This window comes from Trachemys scripta, chromosome 25, assembly GCF_013100865.1.
Source record: "Trachemys scripta elegans isolate TJP31775 chromosome 25, CAS_Tse_1.0, whole genome shotgun sequence".
In the NCBI taxonomy this organism is placed as follows: Eukaryota; Metazoa; Chordata; order Testudines; family Emydidae; genus Trachemys; species Trachemys scripta.
The window spans coordinates 2,783,608-2,791,367 of record NC_048322.1 but is presented as its reverse complement, the minus strand read 5'-3'; the positions used below and the strand labels follow the sequence as shown (position 1 = coordinate 2,791,367).

General features: G+C 49.5%; 1 non-coding gene across 1 annotated transcript; it reads right to left on the bottom strand.

The window, feature by feature from the left end:
* Positions 1-6,049: 6,049 nt before the first annotated feature.
* Positions 6,050-6,122, bottom strand: TRNAF-GAA. The gene has a single exon. It is a non-coding gene; the product is annotated as a tRNA-Phe (tRNA).
* Between the last annotated feature and the right edge of the window lie 1,638 nt (positions 6,123-7,760).

The following is a 7,760-nucleotide window of genomic DNA, read 5'->3' as shown; positions in this document are numbered from 1 at the left end:
TCTTTATTCTCCGGGATTGCCTGGAGCAGGGGTTCCCAACCTTTTTCTTTCTGTGACCCCCCCCCCCAACATGATATAAAACCTCCACAGCCCACCTATGTGACAAAAACTGTTTTTCTGCATGTCCAGTAGATTAAAAGCCAGGGCTGTCGTTAGGAAGTAGCCAGCAGAGCAATTGTGCAGGGCCCCACAACACAGGGGCCCCCATGAAGTTGCTTTGGCTTCAGTCCCAGGTGGTAGGACTCAGATTTCTGCCCAGTGAGTCTAACACCAGCCCTGCTTTCTGGTATATTTTGGCAGACCCCCACCCCCTGAAACCTGAATGGTGGAGGGTGCAGGAGCTCCCATTTGGTGCTCTGGATTGGGGTCGGGATGTGGGGGTGGCAGGAGTCAGGGCATGGGGTGTGGGGGGATGTGGGAGGGTGCAGCGGTCCGGGCAGAGGGCTGGGGAGGTGTGAGGGGGTGCAGGGGTCAGGGTGGGCACAGGGCTGGGGGTGTGGGCTGGGGTCACGGGGGTTCTCATGGCAGAGGGCTGGAGAGGGTATGCCCTGATTCCAGCCCTTTCCTGAAGGCCCCGCCCCCACATCATCTCCTCCTCCTCCTCCCCAAAGGGGGAGCATGCTGAAGCTCCACTCTTCCCACTCCCTCCTGCCAGCAAACAGTTGATTGGTGGCAGGGAGTGGGGGAGGGGCGTGAATGGAGCACACTGGGGGAAGAGACGGGGAAGGAGCCTTACTGCTGGTGGAGGCCGCCCTGCTGCAACAGGAGCCGGAAGCATCAAGCTTCTACCCCCACAGGAGAGAGCTGCGGATAGAGAAAAGCGGGCTGGGCCCCCTCTACCATTTGCGCCATGGTAAATCCGGTACTGGTGGGAGGGAGGCAGCTCTGTGCACTACCCCTACCCAAGGCAGTGCATGGAGGCCCTCTGTTCCCCTCCCCCAATGGGTGTGCAGAGATGTGCCAGCAGCACTAAGGGGGCTCCCTGCCCACTCTGCCTCTGACCCTCTGTGCCTCTCTCAAAAGTGGCCAGTATGTCCTGGCATCCCCTGGGGCAGGGGGAGTGTCTCCATGCACTGCCCCTGCCCCAAGTACCAATTCCGCAGCACCCATTTGCCAAGAACTGCAGCCAATGGGAGCTCTGGGGGAAGCGCCTGCAGGTAGCTGCGAAAGGAGAGCCCCCTGGCCCTGCCCACCTAGATGCTGCTGCCGTAGTGTTGTGTTTACCGGTCATGTTGGGAGCTGCACTGCCCGGGGTAAGTTCCACCCCTCCTGCACCCCAACCCTCTCCCCCCAGAGCAAAGCCCGCACCCAAATTTCCTCCCATAGCTTTGCTTGTCTTCCTTTCACCCAGAACCGTCCTCCTTCTCCTGGGCTGCAAGTTGCCATCCCTGGGAAGCCAAGAGGCAGGCACAGGATTCTACCTCCCAGCAGCCAACCACACCTCCCCAGGCTTTGCAGAACGAATGGTGGCGCTCTACTAACCCCACTTAGCTGCACTGAGGTGCTAATCTTCTGCTCTGCCTTCCTCAGCATGACTTTCCTCTTTTGCCCCATTCCTGCCTCACTTCCTCCTTTGGCAAGTCACGCAAAGGAGCCCAGCAGGAAGAGCTGGCCTCCATAGGCCAACCTCCAAGGGCAGAGGAGACCAAGCCGCAAGGCTCCAAAAGGTGACTAGCTTAGATCCTCTAGCTTTCCCCTGCTGATGCTAAGGCTTTTTTTCAGCTCATTTCACCACGCTCTACCACGCAGGAGTTGGGGTTATTGCAGCAACAGGCCAGTGGCAGCAGTAGGAGCGCTTTGCTGGACAACCAGGGGAGCTGGGAAAAGGAAGCCATAATGTTTCTGCGTAGCTTTGAACCGGGGACCTTTTGTATGTTAGGCAAATGTGATAACCACTACACCACAGAAACTCTGTCACAGAACTTTGCCCCTCCCTTCCTAAGAACATAAGAATGGCCCTACTGGGTCAGACCAAAGGTCCATCCAGCCCAGTATCCTATCTGCCAACAGTGGCCAATGCCAGGTGCCCCAGAGGGAGTGAACCTAACAGGTAATGATCAAATGATCTCTCTCCTGCCATCCATCTCCACCCTCTGACAAATAGAGGCTAGAGATATCATTCCTTACCCATCCTGGCTAATAGCCATTAATTGGCTTAACCTCCATTAATTTATCTGCAAAAAGACGAGGAGTACTTGTGGCACCTTAGAGACTAACAAATTTATTTGAGCATAAGCTTTCTTGAGCTAAAATCCACTTCATCAGATGCATGCAGTGGAAAATACAGTAGGAAGATACATATATACACAGAGAACATGAACAAATGGGTGTTGCCATACACACTATAACAGGGGTTCTTAAAACTGGGGGTCAGGACCCCTCAGAGGGTCGTGATGTTATTACATGGGGGGTCACGAGCTGTCAGCCTCCACCCCAAACCCTGCCTTGCCTCCAGCATTTATAATGGTGTTAAATATATAAACAAGTGTTTTTAATTTATGGGGGGGGGGTCACACTCAGAGGCTTGCTATGTGAAAGGGGTCACCAGTAAAAAAGTTTGAGAACCACTGCACTATAACGAGAGTGATCAGTTAAGGTGAGCTATTATCAGCAGGAGAGAAAAAACCTTTTGTAGTGATAATCAGGATGGCCCATTTCCAACAGTTGACAAGAAGGTGTGAGTAACAGTAGGGGGAAAAATAAACATGGGGAAATAGTTCTACTTTGTGTAATGACCCATCCACTCCCAGTCTTTATTCAAGCCTAATTTAATGGTGTCCAGCTTGCAAATTAATTCCAATTCAGCAGTCTCTCACTGGAGTCTGGTTTTGAAGGTATTTTTTTGTAATATTGCGACTTTTAGGTTTGTAATCGAGTGACCAAGGAGGTTGAAGTGTTCTCCGACTGGTTTATGCATGTTATAATTCTTGATGTCTGATTTGTGTCCATTTATTCTTTTATGTAGAGACTGTCTGGTTTGGCCAATGTACAAGCAGAGGGGCATTGCTGGCACATGATGGCATATATCACATCGGTAGATGTGCACGTGACTGAGCCTCTGATAATATGGCTGATGTGATTAGGTCCTATGATGGTGTCCCCTGAATAGATATGTGGACAGAGTTGGCAATGGGCTTTGTTGCAAGGATAGGTTCCTAGGTTAGTGTTTTTGTTATGTGGTTGCTAGTAAGTATTTGCTTCAGGTTGGGGGGGGCTGTCTGTAAGTGAGGACTGGCCTGTCTCACAAGATCTGTGAGAGTGAGAGGTCATCCTTCAGGATAGGTTGTAGATCCTTGATGATGCGCTGGAGAGGTTTTAGTTGTGGGCTGAAGGTGACAGCCAGTGGGGTTCTGTTACTTTCTTTGTTGGGCCTGCCCTGCTGTAGGTGACTTTTGGGTACTCTTCTGGCTCTGTCAATCCATTTCTTCACTTCAGCAGGTGGGTAGTGTAGTTGTAAGAATGCTTGATCGAGACCGTGTAGGTGTTTGTCTCTGTCTGAGGGGTTGTAGCAAATGTGTTTGTATCTTAGAGCTTGGCTGTAGATAATGGATCGTATGGTGGGGTCTGGGTGAAAGCTGGAGGCATGTAGGTAAGGGTACGTCTGCTTACTGCTGAACGTGGAGGTAAGTATAATTGATCTTCTGGGATCGATTTATCACGTCTTGTCTAGACGCGATAAATCAATCCCAGAAGTGCTCACGGTCAACGCCAGTACTCCTGCTCTGCGAGAGGAGTACACAGAGTCGATGGGGGAGCCTGCCTGCCATGTGTGGACCCGCGGTAAGTTCGTCGTAGTTCGAACTAAGGTACTTCGACTTCAGCTATGTTATTCATGTAGCTGAAGTTGCGTATCTTAGTTCGAACTGGGGGGTTAGTGTGGACCAGCCCCAAGTATAGTGGTCAGTAGGTTTCTGGTATAGGGTGGTGTTTATGTGACCATCACTTATTAGCACTGTAGTGTCCAGGAAGTGGATCTCTTGTGTGGACTGGTCCAGGCTGAGGTTGATGGTGGGATGGAAATTGTTGAAATCATGGTGGAATTCCTCAAGGGCTTCTTTTCCATGGGTCCTAGTTGATGAAGATGTCATCAGTGTAGCGCAAGTAGAGTAGGGGCGTTAGGGGACGAGAGCTAAGGAAGCGTTGTTCTAAGTCAGCCATAAAAATGTTGGTATACTGTGGGGCCATGCGAGTACCCATATCAGTGCCGCTGACTTGAATGTATACATTGTCCCCAAATGTGAAATAGTTATGGGTGAGGACAAAGTCACAAAGATCAGCCACCAGGTTTGCCGAAACATTATCGGGGATACTTTTCCTGATGGCTTGTAGTCCATCTTTGTGTGGAATGTTGGTGTAGAGGGCTTCTACATCCATAGTAGTCAGGATGGTGTTTTCTGGAAGATCACCAATGGATTGTAGTTTCCTAAGGAAGTCAGTGGTGTCTCGAAGATAGCTAGGAGTGCTGGCAGCATAGGGCCTGAGGAAGGAGTCTACATAGCCAGACAATCCTGCTGTCAGGGTGCCAATGCCTGAGATGATGGGGCATCCAGGATTTCCAGGTTTATGGATCTTGGGTAGCAGATAGAATACCCCTGGTCAGGATTCTAGGGGTGTGTCTGTGCAGATTTCTTCTTGTGCTTTTTCAGGGAGTTTCTTGAGCAGATGGTGTAGTTTCTTTTGGTAACCCTCAGTGGGATCGGAGGGTAATGGCTTGTAGAATGTGGTGTTACAGAGCTGCCTAGCCGCCTCTCGTTCATATTCCAACCTATTCTTGATGATGACAGCACCTCCTTTGTCAGCCTTTTTGATTATGATGTCAGAGTTGTTTCTCAAATAAATTTGTTAGTCTCTAAGGTGCCACAAGTACTCCTCATTCTTTTTGCTTATACAGACTAACATGGCTACCACTCTGAAACCTATTAATTTATCTAGTTCTCTTTTAAACCCTGTTATAGTCCTAGCCTTCAAAACTTCCTAAGGCAAGGAGTTCGACATGTTGACTGTGTGCTGTGTGAAGAACTACCTCCTTTTATTTGTTTTCAACCTGCTGCCCATTAATTTCATTTGGTGGCCCCTAGGTCTTATATTATGGGAACAAGTAAATAACTTTTCCTTATTCACTTTCTCCACACCACTAATTATTTTATATACCTTTATCATATCCCCCTTGTCTCCTCTTTTCCAAGATGAAAAGTCCTAGCCTCTTTAATCTCTCCTCATATGGGACCCCATTCCAAACCCCTAATCATTTTAGTTGCCCTTCTCTGAACCTTTTCTAGTGCCAGTATATCTTTTTTGAGATGAGGAGACCACATCTGTACGCAGTATTCAAGATGTGGGCATATCATTGATTTATATAAGGGCAATAATATATTCTCCGTTTTATTCTCTATCCTTTTTAAGTGATTCCTAACATCCTGTTTGCTTTTTTGACTGCTGCTGCACACTGCGTGGTCGTCTTCAGAGAATTATCCATGACGACTCCAAGATCTCTTTCCTGATTAGTTGTAGCTAAATTAGCCACCATCATATTGTATGTGTAGTTGGGGTTATTTTTTTCCAATGTGCGTTACTTTACATTTATCCAAATTAAATTTCATTTGCCATTTTGTTGCTCAATCACTTAGTTTTTTGAGATCTCTGAAGTTCTTCACAGTCTGCATTGGTCTTAACTATCTTGAGCAGTTTAGTATCATCTGCAAACTTTGCCACCTCACTGTTTACCCCTTTCTCCAGATCATTTATCAAACCTGGAGAAAGTGGTGGCAGCCCTTTGATAGGTCAGCTGGTAGAGCAAAGGCTTGAGCCGGCACTCAGGAAGTCATCCTTACATCACCCTTCTGACTCCAGCTTGAAGGAGAGCTTCTTTTTCTTCCCTTGCTGATAAAGAGCAAAAGAAGAAAGAAAGTTCAGGTGGGCCAACACGGTGCACAAGTCCACTCTGTCTTTTCTTGCTTGGGAGCCTGAAATGAGGGACTCGTGGCAGGTAAAGGGACTGTTGCGCTTCCAGAAAACAGCCCACTGCTACACAATGAGGAACCAAAGAGCATGCCAAAGCCTGGGATTGAACCAGGGACCTCTAGATTTTCAGTCTAATGCTCTCCCGACTGAGTTACTTCAACACCAGAAGGGCATTTTTTTGGCCTGTTGATTCTCTGTCTAGGATGTGTTTGTCAGCCATGGCACACAAAAAGGGCATCATTGCAAGTGGCCCATGAAGGCAAGGTGAATTTTTGCCTGCCTTGCTCAGCTTGACTTGCTTCCTCACCCCATTCCTGCCTTAGATCCTGGGTTACCTGGTGGCTGAAGGTGGTCCATTGTCTCAAGCGGTGCCAGAGCCTGACACAGTGCCCCTGGGCAGCCTTTGCTCGGCACATGCCGGCCTTGCACATTTGCAAATACTTTAAAGCTCCTGTAAGTAAGTTCTGGGGACAGTTGCTAACCTTCAGAGGAAGCTCCCTAAAATTGGCCTGTCTCACCCAGTGGTACATTGACCTCTGTTCAGACTGAGCCAAAGGGGGGGGGGGCCTTGCTTCTGTGGCCACCCCTGCTGTGGGGGCGGCCACTGTTGCAGATGAAGCCATCCTGCAAGCACCTTCCACCTAGCCACCCACTGAAAATCCTGTAGGATGTAAGGTGGGAGTAGAAGAATGCCAGGGGGGGCTTCCTAATCTCCTTCCCCTTCTGCCACCATCGGCCATCCCATACCCAGTGCTGCATCCAGTGGGGTAAAAAAAAAATATGGCCATATCCGGAGAGTCGGTTGCGTTCTTTGTGGTTGCCCCACCATTCCCCTCGGTCCTGAGCTGCTCTCCAGCTCAGCCACCCACTGAAAATTGAACAAAAATGTAGAGCCATAAAAGACTTCAAAGCCCACCAGGCCCAACCCCTCTTCTAATACGGCAAAAAAGCCACACTTCTCCTAACTAGGTAGGGACATACTATTGCCCCACAAGAAGTGGAAGGCCATCATGTTTGGTCTCAGCAGCAGTCATGGAGCAGGGCGAAATACATGGCTGAGGAAATTCCCCATGGCCAAAATATAGGTCTTGAGCATCACAACTTTGTAGGCTAATGACAAGGTCCACTTATGCCACCGGGCGAACCGTTCTTCACAAGCCAGCAACTGCTTCTCCCAGTTCTCTTTACCCACCCCATCCCCGACCAAACGCTAGAAGGCCCAGCTCATCAACCTGCCCACTCTTGCAGCCCTTCTCTTCTGCCCTGAATGATAGGGAGGAGTATTAAGCCTCCCTCCCTTAGGTCCGCCCTTCAGCATTCCTGTGAAACACCAATGCTGCCCTAGTGACTTTGGGCCAGTAGGTCAACCAATAGGGCTGCCTCCTAGGCCAGGCTGCAGCCCAGCTTCAGGACTGAGAGGAAATGCAGCTCGCGTCCCTATCTACAGGACTCTAGGCACGGCCAGCTTTCTGGATCAAAAGTTCCCTCTTGCGCTCAAGTCACAACAGCTAGCGGGAAAAGACAGGATCCCAAGTCATTTGAGAGAGCAAGATGAAGCTTTGGAAATCCCAATAGGGTTAGCTGGCAACCAAAGGATCCCAAAGTCCCACTGAGACGTGAACTTAGATTGCAGGATTCAAAGCCCTGAGTGATGGCCCTTACCCAATAGGGCAGGCAGGAAACAGCTTGTGTTCTGCTGACTTCCGGTGTGGAAGAGCCTGGGTGGACAATTTTTCCCTCCCTTGCTCAAGGCCTCTATGGCCTCTCTGGCCAGCCCTGTATTTGCTCAACAACTCGGC